This window comes from Canis lupus, chromosome 4 (genome assembly GCF_048164855.1).
Source record: "Canis lupus baileyi chromosome 4, mCanLup2.hap1, whole genome shotgun sequence".
Classification (NCBI taxonomy): domain Eukaryota; kingdom Metazoa; phylum Chordata; class Mammalia; order Carnivora; family Canidae; genus Canis; species Canis lupus.
The window spans coordinates 79,393,455-79,413,495 of NC_132841.1; the positions used below are offsets into that span (position 1 = coordinate 79,393,455).

At 32.7% G+C, this 20,041-nt stretch overlaps 1 long non-coding RNA gene across 7 annotated transcripts in view; it reads left to right on the plus strand.

The window, feature by feature from the left end:
- The window catches only part of LOC140631635 (uncharacterized), a 112,819-nt gene that overhangs the window by 25,382 nt on the left and 67,396 nt on the right, over nt 1-20,041 (plus strand). Inside the window, exons 5-7 of one of the 7 annotated variants that reach the window (XR_012029160.1) lie at nt 2,760-2,862; nt 4,556-4,737; nt 5,456-5,514. The exons of 4 other annotated variants lie outside the window; for them this stretch is intronic. This is a non-coding gene — a long non-coding RNA (uncharacterized lncRNA). Of the gene's footprint in view, nt 1-2,759; nt 2,863-4,555; nt 4,738-5,455; nt 5,515-20,041 lie in introns of those variants that run through there. 2 more of the 7 variants (XR_012029161.1, XR_012029162.1) reach the window with 2 other exon arrangements.

A 20,041-nucleotide genomic window follows, 5' to 3' on the forward strand; every position in this document is an offset into this window, starting at 1 on the left:
TTAACATTTACATAACCAATGACAAGTGAATGACAGAAAATTCTTTAAATAGCTGACAGGTGGGCAAAGTCAGTATAGTTTCACAGTGGTTAATTCTGTAGTTCAGCAATGCCATGGACAGCTCATCCTTTCTGTGCCATAGCTGTTTTGGCCTTCAGATTAGAAGAGTGACCACAGTGGTGATAGACATTATATGTTGATAGCTGCATCCACCAATTTAAAATATTTCCAACAGGAAAACAAACAAACAAAGAATACTTCTACTTTGTCTTCCTTTAGAGGTTATAACAAAGAACTTCCCAGAGCTCCAGAAGACTTCCTTTCATTGAATTAACGATGAACAAGCCCAACGCCGCCTTTTCAAATGAGTGACTCTGTAGTTAGTTGCTTTACAATAAGGCTCTTCACCTAGAGGAGGGACAGACATAGAATTTACTAAGGGCTGTTAGGAAAAGGTAAACAAATTCAGAGTTCTGCTCCGTATATCTGTCATCTTAGATTTGGAGGATGCTCTAAGTATTTCTTTACAGACAAACTTTGTCATAGATTGTAGCGCTGTTATAAATATTAAATATGACAAGTTCAGACCTACTTATTTACAAAGCTAGTAGAAACAGAAATATTAATATTTAATTAAACAAAATGGAAGAATTTTCTAGGAAACTAGTATTTGTGAATTCTATGTTCCACCGGGTTGCTTGTAGGTTTCTTTTTGTTTGTTTGTTTGTAGGTTTCATACAAATAACGATAAATAGCTCATTTATCACATCATAGAATACATTCAATAGTAATGAACATAATTAATTTATTCATGTTTCTGAAGGTCTTTATTAAAAATACTTTTATACCAAAAATAGATTTAATATGAGAAAATGACTCTTGTCCAGTTGGGTGCAAGAAAGGGTGTTCGTTATTATGTCTCAGATTTATAAAATAAGCATGTGTATTTATCTTTTTTATCATTCTATATATGTTTTAAGTATTAAATTTATGACACATTCTCTGAGCAGATCCTGAATTCATGAAGTCCTATTGTTACATTTCTAAGTCACGACAAAAGTCAGTAATAACAAACATTGCTTTAAGAGTTATGTGCGAAAAAAAAAGGTATGTGTGATATAAATTATATTTACATTATTTGGAAAGTAGTGAAGCAGAGCCCTATAGTCACTAGTTGAGTGAGGTAAGAATAATGTTTGTATTAGCTTCTCAAATAACCCACTAATGTTCTTCTACCTTACCTGAGAGAGCACTCCATAAAACTGAAAGATTTGCTACGGATTTTGTTATTTCAACTTTTGAACTCACAATCAAGTTGAAATATTTACCAGTTATAAATTCAATTATGTAAATTATATGGAAAAGACTCATTAATTGGTGCACAATGATACCTCTGTTTTTAAAAGATGCTTCTAGGCAAATTACTTGGATTTATATTGCTTCTAGAACAAAGCATGAAGTAGAAAAGTAAATAGTACTTGTCTTGATTTTTCTATAATACACAAATAAAGGAGGTTGAAACAGGAAGCATAAATAAATAATTCCTTTTATCTCCTAACATGATGTTTGCTACTTACCCTTCCACAAGCTGATGGTGATAAAGAAAAAGAGAGAGAGAAAAATGCAGTGTGTAGTGATTCTCCTGGTTTTGTCCCTGGAACTAAAAATCTGATGCTGTTAATCTGAGTGTAGGTTACAACAACCTACCTGGATATTTCTTTGGTCAATTCAGGCATAACATAAAAATCCTATTGAATTCATTAGGTTCAGCAATGTACTTAGGTATTACAGATACTCTAAACATTAAAGGGATAATAAAGACCTGTAATGAACAATTTTAATGCAATACTGACCTGGGAAATAGGAAACCTGAATATCCTATAAACATTTTAAGACATGATTTCATAATTAGAATTCTTCACATAAAGGAAACTCCAGGTCGAGATGCCTACACTGGTGAATCCTATAAAACATCTGACAAAGAAATGTTGCAAATCCTGCACAAACATTTTTTTAGAAAATAGAGAAGGAGGGAAATAAATGACTTCTCTTATGGAAACTGATGATAAGTTTTCCACCAGTAAAAGTGAATATCCTTTAAAACCCTTCCAGACACACAAATAAAATGGAAGATCATTTCACAAAAGCTCTCTGCTTCCACAAAATACTAACCACTATTGAAACTGTTAGAGTTCTATAGAACAAAGAAAAGAGGAGATATAGGTGCTATAAATATGAAAGCAAAATAAAATGGAGAGTGGAACGTAAGCGTGAAAGCAGAGCCTAAGAGCAAAGAAGCAAGCATGTATGCACAAGGTGAGCATTCTCTGCGGCCTGCACCAGATCTCTGACCACAGGAATCATCCAACCTCTATGGAGAACTGGTTGGCAGTTTCTTATAAATTTAATATACACTTTCCATGCAGCTGAGAAATTGCACCCCAAGGTATTTATCCACAAGAGATGAAAACTTATGTGTGTGCATATAAAGTACATGTAACAAAAACTTCGCAGGGGCTTTATTTGCAATAGCTAACAATTTGAAAAACTTAAATTCGTCAGCCTGCAAATGGATAAAAAGCGGTGATCTATCCCTACCATGGAATACTCTTCGGCAATGAAATACAATGCACTACTGATACAAATAATGACATGGATGAATCTTAAAACTGTTTAACATGGAGCCACAGAATCCAGATGCAAATATATTTCCCAAAATTCTGTTTATGTGACATTTAGAAAAACTTTATTAAATCTAGGGAAATGGAAAGGAGATCATGCTTCCCTGAGACAGGTGGATCCAATGACAGCAAAGAGGACCAAGGTCTAGGCACAACAAACAGTTTTACATCTCGGTTTGGGGTAGGTACATGGATTTGTATATTTATGAAAATTCATTGAACTATATACTGATTATTAATTTTATAGTAGGTAATGACAATTGACTACCACTAATGTTTAAAAATAACTGTACCTGGACACTTAGAAAACAACAAAGTACACTTTTTGTATTGTAGCAGAAATCCAAGGAAAAAAAGTTACACCAGTATAAATGACAAATATGACAAAATATATAAGAAGAAATACAAATTAAAAGTGATTAAAAATTAAAGTGTTCAGATATTATTAAATTTATTTATAAATGTACTTATGCCATTTAAAATATAAAACTGCAAATTGGGGATCCCTGGGTGGCTCAGAGGTTTAACACCTGCCTTTGGCCCAGGGCGTGGTCCTGGGGTCCTGGGATCGAGTCCCACATCGAGTTCCCTGCATGGAGCCTGCTTCTCCCTCTGCCTGTGTCTCTGCCTCTGTGTGTGTGTGTGTATGTGTGTGTGTGTGTGTGTGTGTGTCTCATGCATAAATAAATAAAATCTAAAAAAAAAAAAAAACCCTGCAAATCACTCTTTGGAAGAAAATATATGCCACACCTATTTCTCACATATAACTTGATCTGGAGAATTTATCACAAATTAATAAAAAGAAGATAGCCCAGTACAATTCAGACAATGGTTCGAGCAAGTATTTCATAAAATATGATATATGGCAATATGTGCATTTAAAAAAAGCTCAGTATCGTTTTTCATTACAGAAATAAAAAACTAAAGCACAATGAACTACCAATAAACATCTGTTAGAATGACTCAATTAAAAGAGGTAACAACTTCAAATGTCAGGAATAGGAATCAATTTGAACTATTTTGCTGTTGGGATTGTAAATGCTACAACCACTCTGTAGAACTGTTCGGCATTTTCTTATGAAGTTAAACACACATCATATTGCCAACAATTCCACTCCTAGGTATTATTCAAAGATAAATGAAAATATATATTCACAATAAATACTTGTACAGGATATTCATAGCAGTGTTAATCATGAGAGGCAAAAACATTATAACCCAGGTCCATTAACAGATAACTGGCTAAGCGTATTTTCATACAGTCACCCTTTTGAAGACTACTCAGTGGTAAAAATAATCAAAATATTTATGCAATGGAAAGACTACATCTCTGAAATACACTGAGTAACAAAGGTCATGCACAAAAGAAGAGACATTGTGTGATTGTGTTTATTTGAAATCCTAGGACAAGTGAAAGCTTGTCGATGACAGGAAGCAGATTTAGTGGTACTGAATGTAACTTTGACTACGAACTGGTGCTCTCAGAGGTACAGCATTGGACTCTATTTTGATTAGTGTGGTGGTTACACATGCGTATGCATTGTCCAATCTAATCTAATGAAGCATCAAAATGTGTTTTATTTCTTGCACAATAGGCCTTAATCAAGTTTACAAAATTAAAAGTAATAATGAGTAAAAACGAACTAAGTGGAGAGAAAAACAGGTGAGTGTTTTCGTGGAACAAGATGTGATTAAATATGTGCAAAAAATGGAAATGTAAAAAAATAGATTATTCATGAGAATTTATGTGGAGAACAAGAAACATGATTGATTTGTTTATTGGTTGATTTTATACCTGAAATTATGATAAAATATGGAAATGTTTTCCTAGAAAATAATTAAAGGAATATATTTTTCTTCTGTTTTCTGTTGAGATATCCTGGAACCTGGATTAATTCACTCAGAAACAAGTACTGGCTATTGAAGATGCATTTTTAAGCAAATTCTCTTTAATAAATAGCTCTGAGGGATCTTGTCTGAATTCCCATACATAATCTCCTGGAAAACACAGCAGGTTAGCCTGCTGCCAGCATAAAACGTTTTGCAACCTGTGTATGTAAGTAAAACAGATGATTATCAAACAAGTGAGTAGAGCATTGATGATAATCTCCAGGCCCATCAAATGACAGCCACCTTGAATAGCATGTGGACATTACATTTCGATATATTGTCTAAAGAATTCTCTGTAATCTAGCAAAATGCTTGACAACATAATTTTGTAATTATTTTATAGTTACAAAATTTCAAGGTAGCAAATACTATTTAAAAGTTCGATATTTTGTGTTTAGTGCAATATAAGGAGAGACATTTTCCCTGCAATACAACTTTGCACTGGACCTTTATCAGAACACAGAAACTCAATTTTTATCATGTAGGTAATGGGTGTAGGTTCCATTTAAAAGTAATATTTATGACTCAAATAAATTGGGTATGAATAATATAATAATATAATAACCCTTAGGCTAATTGTAATTATATTCCATATTTTCCAATTAAGACAAGTGAGGTTCAGAGTTAAGCAACTCACCCAAGGTCAGTAACTTGGCCCTTGACTTCGGAGTCTGTGCAGTGATGCTCCCCAGTTGACCTGCTGCCAGGTTTTGTAGAAACCTCAAAACTCCCATGATTATTTACTCCCTCACATTGTTTACACCACCACATGAAGAATTTAGATTTATGAATTCCAAGTGCATGGCACCCAAATGATTCTGCTTACATCCTCTTTGTCTTTCTTTTGTAGTGAGTTATCAATTTTTTTCTTGTTCCCAAATTAGAAATTATAAAGTGACTCACTCTGAGTAAAAACCAAGGATGTCCCTAGATGAGAGCACACTGATATGGTGAGCAACTTAATAATATTTATATCTTTAATTTTGAACAAAAACTAATGACCAATGGGTCCCAAATGTTTGAGGAAGTTTAATAGTTCCCTAGTGCTGATGGGGACTTTCCAGAAGGGGGAACAACAATCATAATAGATTGACCCCCCTTTGAAATATATCACCAATTACAGGGAACAGACTCAAATCTACAGGAAGTTATGAAGCTGATGGCAGATAGTATTTCTTTTTTTTAAAAGATTTACTTATTTATTTGGGAAAGAGAGAGCATGAGCAGGAGGGCAGAGGGAGAGGAAGAGAAAATTTCAAGCAGCCTCTACGCTGGGTGTGGAGCCCGATCCAGGCTCCATCTCATGACCCTGAGATCACCTGAGCTGAAACCAAGAGTCACATGCTTAACCAATTATGCTTTCAAGGTGCCACCAGATTGTGCTTTTTTACTATATTTGTTGTTAGTGTATAAAATTGAACCTAATTTGTAGTTGTTGATTTAATGTCCTAGAACTCTACTGAATCTGTTTAGTTCCAACAGCATTTTTGGTTGAGTCTTTATGATTTTCTCTATATAAGGCAAGATGAGGATTAAACATAAATGGAATTAAGATAGTTATAAGATAATAAGTCAAGAGATGTAAAATATAGTATAGGGAATATAGTCAATAAGATTGTAATAACTTTGTATGGTGACAGATGGTGACTAGCTATGATGTGAGCACTTGGTAATGTATAAAATTGTTGAATCAATAGGTTGTACACCTGACACTAATATAACACTGTATGTTAATTATATTTCAATTAAAAAAAAAACAGATCACATAATCTGCAAACAGACAATTTTATTTTTTCTTTTCTGATTTGATTTTTTTCCTACCTGATTGTCCTGATGAGGACTTCTACTATGTTGGATGAGTGTTGACAATGGATGTCTTGTTCCTGATCTTAGAGGAAGAACTTTCAATCTGTCACTCCTGAGTATGATATGAGCTATGGTTTTATCATATACAGCCTTTATTGTATTGAGGCATGTTCCTCCTATATAAGATTTGTTGAAGAATATTATCACAAAAAGATGTTAGCAAAACTTAATCAATGACCCATTAAAAGGATCATAAATTAGGGCACCTAGGTGAACGCAGTCAGGTAAGTATCTGACTCTTGGTTCCAGCTCAGATTGTGAGCCCCATGTCTGGCTCCATGCTCCGCATGGAGTGTGCTTAGGGTTCTCTCTCAGTCTCCCTCTGCCCCAATCCCTATGATCTCCCTCCCTCCCTCCCTCCTTCCCTCCTTCCTTCCCTCCCCCTCTCAAATAAGTAAATCTTTAACAACAACAACAAAAAAGGATCATATGCTTTGATAAAGTGAGGTTTATCTTTGTGATGCAAGGATGTTTCAACATACACAAACTAATTAATGTGATATGCCCTGCTAATAGAATAAAAGATAAAAATCATATGATCATCTCAATAGATGAATAAAAAAATTGACAAAATACCATATCCTTTTATGACAAAAACACCCAAAAAATCAGGTACACTACATTTTGTAATAAAGACACTGTTAGATTTCCAATTTTGTTCTTTTAAAAGTTCTAGATAATTTCCATTTCCATAAAGTTTTGAGGAGTTTTCCAAATTCTCCAAAAAGGAATGATGAATATTGATTGGGATTATTTTGAATTTATAGATTAGTTTAGGGAGAATTGATATCTTGGTGATTCTGATCCATACGTCTGGTAGAGGTCTCCATTTATATATGAGATCTTCAGGTGTTATCAGAAATATTGTGTTATTTTCAGGGTACGACCTTCACAACCTCTGTTAGATTTATCCCAAGTTATTTCATGTCTTTAAATGCCATTTTAATCAGTGTTATTTTATAAATTTCACTTTCTGATTATTAATTTTGATTATATGGCGATACATTTTATCTTATGTATTATTATTTTATCTCCCACAATACTTTGCTAAATGTACTTTTTAGCTCTTCTAGTTCTTTAATCCCATCACATTTTCTAAATAGACAAATAGGTATTTCACATATAAAAATATTTTTACCTCTTATTTTCCTACCTAGATACTCTTTTCTTTCCTGATTACTATGGATAGAACCTGCAATTTGGTGTTGAATAGAAATGTCATTACTATGCTGTTCCTGATCTTAGGGAGAAGCATTCAGTCTTTCACCAAGGTGTTTGAAGTTAGCTATGAGTTTTTCATAAATGTAATTTATCATTTAAAAAAAAAGTTACTTTCCATTTCTAGTTTGCTAAACATTTTTGTCATGAAGGAATGTTAGAGTCTGTCAATGCTTTTACTATGTTTATTGAGGTAAACACATTGTTTCCTTTTTAGTGTGCTAATATGGTGAATTGTCTTAATTTTACCATTCATGGGATAATATCCACTTGACGATATATTATTCTTTATGTACAAAATGATTTTTATTAAGAATATATATTTTTAATCTTATTACCAAGATATTTATTGTGTACTTTGCTAATGATGAATTATTATTTGTTTAGTTTGTCTAAAAAAGGTCTTCACCTTCACTGGTATGAATTCTTGGTGAATATATTTTTCATTTTAGCATTTTAAAAAATGTTCTGCTGTCTTCCTGAATTATTTCTAATGAAAAATCTGCTAAGCTAATATGTATGTTTTTTTTTTCTTTTGGACTGCATTTAAGAATTTTTTTTTATTACTGCTATTGAGCAATTTAAGTGCTATATGACTTGGAGTAATTTTCATGGTGTTTGTGTGTTAGACTCATTGAGCTTTTTCATCTATGAGTTTATAATTCTCATCCAATTTGTATACATTTTGCACCTCATTCTCTCTTGGCTTTCCATGTAGTTTCACCTCAACTCTCCATTCTGTGAATTCCCTAGAACTCTTGAGTTTCCCCTTCCTGTCCAAGGCTTGGAAGTTCTCTCACGGCAGTGAATTTGGGCAAATGTAACCCCACTTTATTTCTTTCTGTCTCTTAATGATCATTGTGATTAATTGCCTGATGCTCAGTGTCTTGAAAGGATTGGTCTTAGATATTTTGCCTATTTAGTAGTTGTTTAAATGGTAGGATGAATCTTGTCCCTGTAAGCCCATTTTGTCTAGAGGTGAGAAGGTATAACTTTAATGGTGTACTCAGCTATACTGCAGATTATGTAAGTACAGACACATTAAAGATTATACAAACCCAAACTCTCTAGTCTATTGATTTAGCAACAAACAAATACACAAGCAGAAACTGAGTTTTAAATTAAAGTAATGAGATATAACAACAAAATCTCAATACCTCATTGACTTGAAAGAATAGTTTTACTGCTCACTTATTCAAAATAAAATATAGGTTAGGTGACCCCCCAGTCTATCATGTAGTTATACAAAATATAACCTTGCTTCTCACAATGAACTCTATGAACCAGCAGCAATAGCATCTGAGAGCCTGTTAGAAATGTACAATCTCACTCCATCACAAATATGCTTTATCAGAATTTGCCTTTTAACCAGAAACCTGAATGGATGTATGAACATTAAGTCTAGGAAGTACTGTTTTTTATTAGAAGTATGTGGCTTCCAAAGTTGCTGAATCAGGGTAAGAAAGAACTAGAGTACCCCACAAGATACTTTAATGACTTATTCTGGAAGTGTCTTCCAGCATTCACACTCATCCAATTGACCATAACACAATCACAAGAATTCAATCTATATGCAAAGAGGCTAGAGATTATAGAAGTACGAATGGATCTTTAGAAGTTTAAAAATATCACATTTATTTACCTAGCTAATCCTTTTGATATGAAAGGAGTCTAAAGTTTATGTTGTATCTAGATATGTAGATTTTTTTAAAATATTGCAATTATTAATATTAAAAAGAATACTTATCTGGCTCTTTCTTCTATAAAATTTATTATGTGTAGCTAAGAGCTTCATGTATCCTCTAAAGAAAATATAGTTTTCCAGTCTTACTAATAATTTTCCAGGCCCAGAGTGTATTATTAAAAGGAGCAATTTGGGAAACAGCCTACATCTCAACAGGATAACAATTTACAAATCATAACAATATGAAACTGATGACTAAAACAGAAAAAAGTTAATAAAAAAAAAATGAAACATGTAGGGACACCTGAGTGGCTCAGTCAGTTAAGCATCAACTCTTGATTTCTGTTCAGGTCATGATTTGATTGAGCCTTGCTTTGGGCTCTGCACTCAGCAGGTAGTCTGCTTGAGATACTCTCTCTCTCTCTCTGCCCCTCCTTCCCACACTCATTCTCTCTCTTTTTCTCTAAAACAAATTTTAAAAATGTTATAAAATATAAAGCATGTAAAGATTGGTATCATTTTGTATAAAGGCAAAAAAAAAACAACTATTAAATATATTCCTTTGATCCTACACCAAAGGATTCAATATTCAAAAGTAAATATTACAATATTAAAGAAGTAAAACTCATACTTATTAAGAATAGAATATCCTCTTTAAAAGGCTACTGGTATTTGTACAGTTTTATAAAAACACTCTAAAATCATCTGTATGTTTAAGCTAGCTTTGAAAAACATATATTCCACTAAAGAACATAGTTGAATATATTTTAAGAAAAATCAATTTTTCTCAAATATTATCTCAGAGAGATAAACTATAAAATAATAAATGTTATGAGTTTCTTTTTGTACAATAATTTTTTTAAATACGTATTTCATGTCTGTATTTTAATGGAGTTCAAGAATAACCTCTTTTTAGATTAAATGCAGGTATGATCTTACAGGACTCTTCCTTGAAGATAAATAATTTATTTTACATTGCTTTTAAATGTATCAAGGGAAGATAATGAACTAGGGCAAAGAAAAAGAAGGGAAAGAACATTTATTAGTTAATATTTACTTTTATAAATTATTATAAACATTTACAACAGAAAATAAACCTGTAAATTAAATAATATTGATCAGTTGCTATTGTAAGTCATTTACATACATAAATTTGTATTTAGACGCCTGTTTTAAGTATTTTTAAATCTGTTGAGTACATAACTTTCTTATATAATGTTCTCTGAATAGCAATATGCTCATAATTATCGAGTCCCTTTTATTTAAAAAACACTGTTGTTTATGATTTAATTATTAATAAATCATTATAGAATATTTATTTTAAAGAACAATAGGGTTAATAAAATTTTCTCAGCTATTATATGCAATTTCTTAGCATAAAAATTTTATTTTACTCAGTGAATTTACCTTACCATAAGTTATTGAAATGATGTTTTTATTGCTTGTAATTACTCATCGAAAGAGAGTCTTACCAGTCTCATTACTTGCACATGTGGCAGGTAAAAGAATATCTTTATAAAAGAATAGAAAAAGTAACTATAAAACCACCAGTATATAGCACTGGAAGTCTGAATGGTAATAAGCCAATTTTTGTGGAAATGAACTCATTAATGCTAAATTTTTGCTGACTTCCAACTGATTCGAGAACTGCTTTACAAAATTCAAAAGGCACTTCATGAATTGTAGAAGATATGAGAAGAAAGGAAATGAACCAACCATAACCAAGCATATTTTACTCATTTGGCTTCCAACAAACTCCCATCTAATCTATAGCTGTGTTCTAGGGGAAAAAGTCAGTAAAATTGATGAGAGTGACAGAGGGTTCCATCAGAATGGCACAAAAAGCTTCTCGTTGAGCAATGTAGAGCAGTTTAGATATGAAGTACAGCTGGGCTTTGATTGTTTATTAGATTTTCTTTTGGCTTTCCTTGCACTTGCAAGTTTTCTGCACATTATTTATAAAAATGTCAACTTGTCATAAGTGAGCTTCAGACAGTAGAAGGGGCAAATTGAAAAACAAAATGGAATGTGAAATAGATAAATATACAATAGACATAGGCTAAGGGGAAAAATAAGTTTCTCATGCTTGATTAGAGTACTTATCCAAAATACTGTTTAAAAATACTTGATAAAATAGATAATAGTTTATAAACATCTATAGTCTTAAATGCAAAAAAAGAACTTGTAAAGATGAAAGTACTTATCAAAGGGCCTGTTTTTTTAAGGCAACAATTATTTTTACTTAAATAATCCTGAACCTATAGGGTTCACTCTATTTATTTATTTTTAAAGATTTTATTCATGAGAGACAGAGAGAGAGAGAGAGACAGAGACAGAGACACAGGCAGAGGGAGAAGCAGGCTCCACGCAAGGAGGCTGTGGGACTCGATACGGGTCTCCAGGATCACACACTGGGCTGAAAGCAGGCACTAAGCCACTGAGCCACCCGAGCTGCCCAATATGGTTCACTTTAAAGCACATGGCAAGTCAACACATATTTGGTATGGAATTCAAATGTGAGATTTTCAACATTGGAAAAAAAGCAACCAAAACTTAATTTTTCCTGTTCAGTTTATCTTTAAAATTTGATAACACATTTCAACTTCTACAACTCTTCACAATATATTTCCTGAGAGAAGCGGACTCAGACAAGCCTAGCTGTATTCCTTTGTTTATGTCCAAAGAATGACTGATTTATAACTGAGGGAAACAAACTGCTTCGCAAAACGAAGATGTTCTTCGTTAAGGGGCAAATACAGTTATTACTTATTGTTTGCATTCTACACACCTCAAAAGTTATATGCTGCAGTTAAATAAGATGGCAAAGATAAAAAGCAATTATATAAGGAACAGTCAATGCAAATTTCAAGTAATAAATTATGGCTATGAGAACTATTATACAACAGAAGAACCATTAAAATCAAGTTCAGGACTTATAAAAAGCCATTAAAATTATCGGAAGAACCAAACATGGACCAGAGTGTTTCTGGGAATTGAGTTGACCAGACAAAATTTGTTGCAATGAGTATCTTTCTGTTTTCTAAAATACACAGACTAAAAGTGTAAAATAACTTATCTAACAGCATGCACAAACAGAACTGGGAACAGAAATGAGAAAAATGACTTGTGGAAACCTAAAAATTAAGCTAACTAAAAAAAGAAATTCAATTAATATTTTTCTTTCTCTTTTCTCTTTTTTCTCTTTTCTCTTTTCTCTTTTCTCTTTTCTCTTTTCTCTTTTCTTTTCTTCTCCTCTCCTCTCCTCTCCTCTCCTCTCCTCTCCTCTCCTCTCCTCTCCTCTCCTCTCCTCTCCTCTCTTCTCTTCTCTTCCCTTCTCTTCTCTTCTCTTCTTTTCTTTCTTTTCTTTTCTTTTCTTTTCTTTTCTTTTCTTTATCTCTCCTTTTCTTTTCTTCTTTTCTTTAGCATCAATCTATCTGAATGTTAGTTTGTTTCTTTTAGATCCATCAGTATGTCACATATCAGAAAAGAGAGATCAAATAATTCAATAAGTATAGTTAGGATGTACCTACCATGTGTAATTCAATCAGTTAGTCATTTAATGAAGATGGAAGTAAGTGAGCAATTCCTAGGTCTAGGGTTGCTCTATGTTTAACTTCTTGAGGAACCTCCACACAGTTTTCCAGAGTGGCTGCACCAGTTCACATTCCCACCAACAGTGCAAGAGGGTTCCCCTTTCTCCACATCCTCTCCAACATTTGTGGTTTCCTGTCTTGTTAATTTTAGCCATTCTCGCCAGTGTAAAGTGGTATCTCGCTGTGGTTTTGATTTGTATTTCCCTGATGCCAAGTGATGAGGAACATTTTTTCATGTGCTTGTTGACCATGTGTATGTCTTCTTTGGAGAAATGTCTGTTCATGTCTTCTGCCCATTTCATGACCAGATCGTTTGGTTTTTGGGTGTTGAGTTTGATAAGTTCTTATCAATCTTGGATGCTAGCCCTTTATCTGATATGTCATTTGCAAAAATCTTCCACCATTCTGTAGGTTACCTGCACTCCAATGTTCACAGTAGCAATGTCCACAATAGCCAACTGTGCAAGGAGCCACAATATCCTTCAACAGATGAATGGACAAAGAAGATGTAATATATATAGTATATATATTATACACACACATAATGGAATATTACCCAGCCATCAGAAAGGATGAATACCCACCTTTACATCAATGTGGGTGGAACTGGAGGGTATTATTCTGAGTGAAATTAGTCAATCAGAGAAAGACAATTATCATATGGTTTCACTCATATGTGGAATATGAGAAATAGTGAAAGGGAATCATAAGGGAAAAGGGGGAACTGAGAGGGGAAAAATTAGAAAAAAAGACAAACCATGAGAGACTCCTAACTCTGGGAAACAAACAAAGGGCTGCGGAAGGGGAGGTGGGTTGAGGGATAGGGTAATGGGTGACAGGTATTAAGTAGGGCACTTGATGAGATAAGCACTGGGTGTTATACTTTATGTTGGCAAATTGAATTTAATAAAATTTTTAAAAAGAAGTAAATGAGCCGTTTAGCATCGCCTGGTACTATAGAATAAATTTTAGAAGTATTCTGTTATTCATAAAGCTATAGTATGTGCTGTAAAAAATTAAAATGTAAATTATGATCGGGTCACAGAACAATTGAAAGAGTAATTATATTTAGTTTTGGCACAAGGGGTATTAATGACAGAGAATGCATGTCACCTGATCAAAAGTGATGTTAATAGTAATTGACAAACCAAAAGAAATGATATAAGAAAAATATGTTTTTTGAAAATAATGATTCAAATGATCTCTTTTTTCAAATTATCTTTTTTAAATGTGTGTGTGTGTATATTTATATATATATGATGTACGTGTGTGTACATTTTTATATGAATGTATATATATATATGATTTTGGAAAGATTGGGATAAGATTTTGAAGAACTTAGCTGTTGTAATAGTTTACATTTTATCATTTTAGTAGTGAGGATTGGCATGATGAAATGTGACTTTAGGAGCCTCATTCCCTCTTATATGTACATGTCCTTCTCTCACTAAAGACTTGCTGATATCCTTAGTAAAATCTCACCAAAGGTAAACAAAGTTGCCACACTTAGCACCTTGTTGTTGAATATACTGGGGAAAGGCCAAGCAGGACATGTGCTTGAAAAATTCGCTTCTCTACCATATTTCTTAATCTCTGCCACAAATCTATCACATAGTAACTGGAGTTATTATTTATCATTCTTAAAATTAAAAATATATATACATATATTATGTATTTGTTTAATGACTTCTCAACTGGATCATTCCTATAAAATTATTCTGACCTCTCAAATTCTTATTCTCCATCAATCTGCTGATGAGACTAAGTTGGGGTCTTTTACCCTATCTTAGAAGTCTTTATTCTCCTTCTGATCCAGGCACTGATTACAGCCTTTAAAAGAAGTATTCAGACCCAGAATTCAGATGCAAAAAAAAAAAAAAAGTTTATATCTGTAATAAGTTGAACAGTCTTAATTTCCTGCAAAGTGAAATGGGTTTGAATAAATAATATCTTAGAGATATGTTGGATTCTAAAGACTGTACTCACAAACAGTTTTAGTTTCAATGCAACCATAAACCTGGAAATAGGGCAAAAAAGGTACTAAAATAAACAAGAATGTAAAAAAAAAAGTAAAATGTAAAAACTGCCTGAAAAATAATAAAAGCAAACAATAGGAAAATCAAACTTGTTGTTTTCAAGATTCATTCAGATTATAGCATGTATTAGTACTTCCTTCCTTTTTATGGCTGAACATTCTTTCATTGAGAGGATATGCCACATATTTTTTTCATCAATGGACATTTTGAGTTGTTTATATTTTTGACTATAATGAATGATGATACTATGAATATTCTTGTATTTTTGTGTTTGTGTATTTGTCTATTTTGAGTGTATACCTAGTAGTGGAATAAATGAGCAACATGGTAAGTCTATGTATAACATTATGAAATACTGCCAAATTATTTTCCAGAATAACTACATTGTTTTTCATTTCCACCAGTAATATTTGAGAGTTCTAATTTGTTCATATCTTCTCTAATGCTTATTTTCAGTATTTTTGCTTATGACCACCTATTGGATGTGAAGTGACATCCCATTGTGACTTTGATTTGTGTACCTCTAGTGACTATGTTGAGCCTCTTTACATGTCTTATTTGACTTCTAGCTTGCTTGTTATCTTCCATGGAGAAAAGTCTTTCAAATCCTCTACCTATTTTTTTTTAAATATGCCATTTATAATTTTTAGTTTTGAGTTGTAAGAGTTAATATATTCTGCATAAAAGGTCCTTGTCAGATATATAAGCAAGTATTTTCTCTCATAGTCTAGGTTTCCTTTAACTTTCTTAATGATATATTTTAAAACACAAATGTTTTCAATTTTGATGGATGCTTTTTTTTAACCATTTATGGTTTGCATTTTGGTATCATATTGAAACATCATTGCCTAATCCAAGATCAAGAGAATGTATGCCTGTTTTCTTCCAAGGATTTTGTAGTTTTAGATCTTACATTTATTTATTTCTCTCTTCTATTAATTTTTGTACATGGGTGGGCACCTGGGTGGCTCAGTGGTTGAGTGTCTTGCCTTCAGCTCAGGGCATGATGGAGTCCCCACATCGGCTTCCCTGCAGGGAGTCTGCTTCTCCATCTCCCTATTTCTCTGCCTCTTTCTGTGTGTCTCTCATGAAGAAATAAATACAATCTTTAAAAAAAAAAAAATTTGTACATGCTGTGAGGTCATTCTAAATTCACTCATAGGTATGTAGATTTCCACTTGATCAGTATCATTTATTGAAGACTCATCTTGTCTTCATTGAATTTTCTTGTCATTGAAAATCAATTGACCATAAAAGTAAGGTTTACTGCTGGACTCTGAATTCTATTATATTAATGTACGTGTGTTTATCTTGTAATAATAACACAATGTTGTCATTACTGTTGCTTTGTGGTAGTTTTTGAAATCAGGAAAGGTGACTCCTCCGACTTTGCTATTTTTCAAGAATTTTTGGCTATTCTGGGTCTCTTACATTTTTCACATACTTTATTTTTAAGATTTTATATATTTATTTGAGAAAGAGAGAGAGTATTATGAGTTGGAAGAGGGGTAGAGGGAGAGACTCTAAATCACACTCTGCACTGAGCATGGAGCCCAACATGGAGCTTGATTCCAGGACCCAGAGATCATGACTTGAGTGGAAATCAAGAGTCAGATGCTTAACTGACTAAGCCACCCAGGCACCTCACATGCATTTTTTAATCAACTTGTCCATTTCTGCAAAAACGGCAGCTGTGATTTTGAAAGGGGTTGTGTTGAGTACATGAAGATCAATTTAAGAGACATCACAATGATCATGGGATGTCTTTCTGTTCATTTAGGTCTTCTTAATTACTTTCAATGATGTTTTGTAGTTTTCGGTGTACAAGATTTACATTTATTTTTAAAAACAGATTTTTGAGTATTTTAGCTAGAAATCAGAACGCCTTCTCAATTTTACTTATATATTATTCATTTTTATGTTTAAAAGTAAAATTGGTTTTGTGTATTAATCTTGTATCTTATACTTTTCCTGAACTCATTTATTAGTTTTAACTTTTTTGTTGATTGCTTATGATTTTCTACACATAAGATGATGTTATCTAAAAATGGATAGTTTCATGTCTTTCTTTCCCAATCTGGATGTCTTATTTCTTTTTCTTGACTGCCTGAAGTAGAAACTCCAGCACAATATTAAATAGAAGTGGTGAGAATAGGTTTCCTTATCTTTTTCCTGATTGTAGAGGATGCATTTCCAGTCTTTTAACATGAAGAAGTATGATGACAGCTGCAGTTTAGGTACCCTTGTAGCTAGAGGAAGTTTCCTTCTCTTTTGGGCATATTTATTGTTTTAGCATTGTGCTGTTTATTTTGTCAAATATATTTGCATCAAGGTGATGATGTGGATTTTGTCCTTTGTTCAGTTAATATGGTTTATGCATAGGTTGATTTTCATGTTAAATCAACATTGCATTTCAGGCATAAATCTCACTTGGTCATGCAGTATAATCCTTTTATTTATTGTTGAATTTAACTGTTACTGTTTTGATAAATACCTAATGTTGGTCTGTAGTCTTCTTGCTACATCTTTGTCTGCTTTTTTGTTATCAGGGTAATTCTAGGCTCACTGAATGAATTGGGAAGTGTTCCCCCAACTTTTATATTTTTCTGGAGGAATGTATAAATAATTGATATTAACTCTCCCTTAGCATTTGGCAGAATTTACTAAGGAAACCACCTGGGCTTTGTCCTTTCTATAAGTTTTTGGATTAGTATCAATGGCTTTACCTGTCATAGGTATATCAGATTTAAATTTCTTCCTGTTTTATTTTTGGTAGTTTGTGTCTTCTAGAAAATATTCCAGTACATTTGAGCTCTTTTATTTTGTTGACACAATATTTTTAATTTATTAATTTCTACAATGTAGGTAGTCATAAATCTACTTCTTTTCTTATTTTAGTAATTTCAGTCTTCTCTTTATTGTTTTCTTTGGTTTAGTGTTGTTTTTGGTTTGGTTTGGTTTGGTTTCACTTTGTTTTTAGTTTTATTTATTTTTAGTTTTTAGTTTTAGTTTTATTTATTTTTAGTTTTTAGTTTTATTTATTTTTTCTTATTTCAGTTTCTTTTTTTTTAAGATTTATTTATTTTAGAGAGAGAGTGACAAGGGGAAGGAGACAGAGAATCTGAAGTAGACTCCCCACTAAGTATGGGCTCAACATGAGGCTCAATCTCATGACCCTGAGATCATGCCTGAGCCAAAATCAAGAGCTGGTGCTTAACCAACTGAGCCACCTAAGTGACCCTCTTATTTTAGTTTCTTATGTTGGAAGCTTATTAATTTGATGTCTTTCTTCTTTTTAAATATAAAGATTTGTAGGTATTTATTTCCCTATAAGCATTTTTCAGCTACATTCCAGAAGTTTGCATATGCTGTGATTTTGTTTTCATTTATGTCAGTGTTTCTCATTTCCTTTGTGATTTTTCTATGATTCATTGATTATTTAGTAGTGTGTTATTTAATTTCTCATATTCTTGAATCTCAAATTTCCTTCTGTTTTTTTAATTTTTAATTTCATTATTTGTGGTATGAGAACATATGTTGTACAATTTTAATTTTTTAAAATGAAATTTTTTTGTGACCTAATATATGGTTTTTCCTGGGCAATGTTCCATGTGCAGTTTAGAATAATGTGTGTTAGGCTAATGATTGGGCTATTCCTGGTAAGCTACAAAATTTCCGATTTTTAAAGAACCATTTGAGAGCTGAAGGTCAAAGATGCCTAAATAAAATAAACTTTAGAAAGACATACATGCTTTGTAGGAGGGGAAAAGCACTACTGCTCATTTGATTACTTAACATAAAGTGAAAACCAGTAAGGAGAAAACAATCCAAATTTTAATAAATTTGTAATGGCTGCACATGGGTTGGAATGATGGATTTGAAGCTCAAGAAACAGCCTCTTAATGCCTTCTTTTTCTTATTAGAGCTTTACCAACTGTATGGCATAGTGCACCTGAGGACCAAGTTACCGACAGTGGGCTGAGTAGGTTCCTTAAAGGAAAATATGGTTTTCACCAATTACAAGGCAGCAACCTGCTAAAGGGAGAAATAGGGAAGGATTGCCAAGAGGGATTCCTAAAAAGTACACATTCTCTCAAACAACACACACACACACACACACACACACACACACACAACATAGCGACCAACATTGGATAGAGCATTCCTTATTTGAGGGTGAGTAAAAATTATTGATTTCAGTATCTGCAGTCCATTCTCTAAAGCAAGTAGAATATGGTGTAATATATAGGATTTATTTTTTAAATGTCACTTATGATACAAAAGGATTTTTGACTTAAAATGTTGGCCCCTCAAATACAAATTATTCTATTTTATTTACTGCCCACAATTCAGGTGTCCTTTCACATTTTAACTCAATCAGTACTCTCTGTTGTGTTGGCTCACTGATTCTCAATTTTATTTTATTTTATTATTTTTTAAGATTTTTTAAAAATTTATTTATTCATGAGAGACACACACACAGAGAGAGGCAGAGACACAGGCATAAGAAGAAGCGGGCTGCATGCAGGGAGCCTGAGGTGGGACTTGATCCCAGAACTCTAGGATCACACCCTGGGCCAAAGGCAGATGCTCAAATGCTGAGCTACCCAGGAGTCCTACTGGTTCTCAATTTTAAAGAACAAAGCCTTGTTAGGGACAGAGAGCAAGTTGGGAACAAAAACAATGACAAAAACAAAAACAAAACCAACTAGAATTATTTTAGTAAATAACATATATTTCTTAATGCTCTTTAAATAGCATATTTCATCACAAAATTGAATGTACCCAGTAACTGGTTAGTGGAAATGCATTTTTTAAAATTATGGTGTGATGTATTTTTGCTTTTAAGTTGATTAATGTATTTTTGAGAATTTTCTATTATTAAAATATTAATCACTATTTAAATTAGTTCATCTTGGTGTTAAGATAGTATTATTGACTTCAATATTAAAGGAAAATTTAAAAATATACAACTTTCAATTTTTATATCTGAAAACTTTTTTTCTCTTAGGCAAAACTGAAATTTGCACTAAACTCCGTCTTTTATCTAATTTTACTGAGTTTATACAAAAT